The sequence below is a fragment of the Rhea americana genome, unplaced genomic scaffold, assembly GCF_003343005.1.
Source record: "Rhea americana isolate MKP2758 unplaced genomic scaffold, rheAme1 scaffold_58, whole genome shotgun sequence".
In the NCBI taxonomy this organism is placed as follows: Eukaryota; Metazoa; Chordata; class Aves; order Rheiformes; family Rheidae; genus Rhea; species Rhea americana.
Genome location: NW_028186734.1, coordinates 3,927,201 through 3,929,304, shown reverse-complemented (window position 1 = coordinate 3,929,304; position 2,104 = coordinate 3,927,201). Strand labels below are relative to the sequence as shown.

Below are 2,104 nucleotides of genomic sequence, written 5' to 3'. Positions count from 1 at the left end.
CCTGCAGCCGCTCTCTCTCCGCCCGCCCGGGGCTCTCCCACCCTCGCCTTGTCCCACCGGCGCGGGGTCGTTTTCCTCCAGCCCAAAGCGCCGGTAACAAAGGGCTGGAGCCCCCCGGGGGCACGCAGCAGCAACCCGCCAGCGATACTGCCCGCAGCCAGCCACGCCGCTGCCAGCCCGCAGCCCGGCCCCGCCGCCGGCGCTGCTGCTCCGCGGGGTGACTGACACCGCGAGCGAGCGGGCGGGCGGGCGGCCGCTGCCCGCCGCCGCACCGCTACCTTTGTGCCCTCCGCGGACACCAGCGGAAAAGCCTCAGCGCCCCGCCGCTCCCTTACCTCGCCGGGCAGTGAGCGAAGAAGTTGCAGCGCTCTCCTTCCACGCCGCCCTCACTTTTTTTCTTTTTTTCTTTTTTTTTAAATTCTCCCCCGCTTCCCTCCCCTCGCCACCGAGCAGCCGCCGCTCGGCTATCCCGCCCGGCGCGGCTGTCTCCCTCCGGGGCTCGGCCTCTCTCTGCGGCTGGAGGCGGGGCGGGGAGGAGGCGGGGGCGGGCGCGCAGGTGCCGCCCCTCGTGCTCTGACAGCCGGCGGAGCCCGAGGCGGGGGGCGGCGGCCGGGGGGCGGCGGGCGCGAGGGCCAGGCTGTAGACACGGGGCAGCCGTTGCCAGGCGAGCTGGGCCGGGCGGCGGCGGGGCTGCGCCGCGGCCCGGCGCCCCCCGCGACGGGCTGGGGAAAGGGGGCGGCGGGGCAGGAAGGCCCGGGAGGGAGCGGCATGGCGGCCCCGGCTTGGCGGGCGCGGAGGGGGCTGCGCGCAGGGGACGGCCACGGTCCCCGCGCAAAGGAGGGCGCGGGGGAGCGCCGCAAGCCCCCCAGGGAGGGCTGTGCGAGGGGTGCCGCGGCTCTGGGGGTGCTCGGGCGGCTGCAGCGTCGCGGGGCCTTTACAGCTGGTGAAGGGCAGGCAGTGTGGGAGGGGGGAAGGAGCAGAAAGGGAGCCAAGGGGAAGAGTCTGAAAGGATTAAAAATCATCCAAAGAGGTCCATTCCCGTACACGAGGAGATGAGAGGTTGGGCTGGAAAAGATGGCCCGTCTTCACTGAGCGGAAGCTCAAGGGGAGCCTTTGCGCAGGGGGCATCCCGGCATGTTGGTCGTGAAGGTGGCCCTGGAAGCTGGTGCCACTATCACTGTGAGAGGGAGCACTGGGCCACCAATGGGCAGAGCTGAGTCGCAGCTTTAGTTGGGTCACTCATGTTTTGTTTTGGGATTAGACGCTGAAGCGTTTTGAGTGCAAAGAGGATRCTGGAGGTGGCACAGAGAGCTGAGCGTTCTTATGCTGGAAATTAAACTGAGCAGAGGTCAAGGCAAGACAGAGATGTCGGCATCCGGGTGTGTTGGAGGGGATAGAAAGATCCAGAATGTTAAAAGCTACAATGATGCCAGGGTCTAGGTGGAAAAATGGCAATTTTGAAGGATTCTTAGTGTGTATAAAGATGAAGGTCTGACTTAGCAGGCGCATGGGAAGGACACTAAAATTACAGCAGGGCACTCAGAGGGTTAGTATTCAAAGAACTGTGGAAAACTGATTTTGCATTTTCTTCCTTTTACCTTTGCTTGATTAAGCCACCATATGAACCATCTCCTCCCTTTTTCACTTTCCGCCTTTCAGAGGGAGTATCCCTGAGACTCCTTCTCCTTTCAGGAGATGTGATAGTTACGAAAGGCTCATCTTATACATACATAAGGTAAGACACAGGTATTATCTTCCTGCCTCAACAGCAAGACTGGCAAAAAAGTGGCTTTATTTTCTTTGACAGTTACCTGCTGYGTGAGTGTAAGGGAAAGATGTTCAGCATCCTTCTTGCATCCTTTTCTTACATAGTTGCAGGTTAAAATACTAAGTTCCAGTATCCTAGTGAGTGTTCTCATTACCACACCACAAGTAGTGAGACTTTTCACCAGAAAGTTGTAAGGAGAAATTTGTGCATACCTCTTGGAGAAAAAAATAGCCCATAGGTGTTATGGTACTGCTGTACTTCTGCTTGGTCCAGAAATGAGAAATGGGCTCTGTTCAATACATAACATGGATGGTTTCAAACATTTTTTAAAAAATG

The 2,104-nt window shown here is 59.5% G+C and overlaps 1 protein-coding gene across 1 annotated transcript in view; it reads right to left on the bottom strand.

The window, feature by feature from the left end:
* Positions 1-500, bottom strand: part of GREB1L (GREB1 like retinoic acid receptor coactivator) — a 141,525-nt gene extending 141,025 nt beyond the window's left edge. The window contains exon 1 of the mRNA XM_085319314.1: positions 336-500. The gene's annotated coding sequence lies outside the window, so the exon portion shown is untranslated. The remainder of the gene's footprint in view (positions 1-335) is intronic.
* Positions 501-2,104: the final 1,604 nt, after the last annotated feature.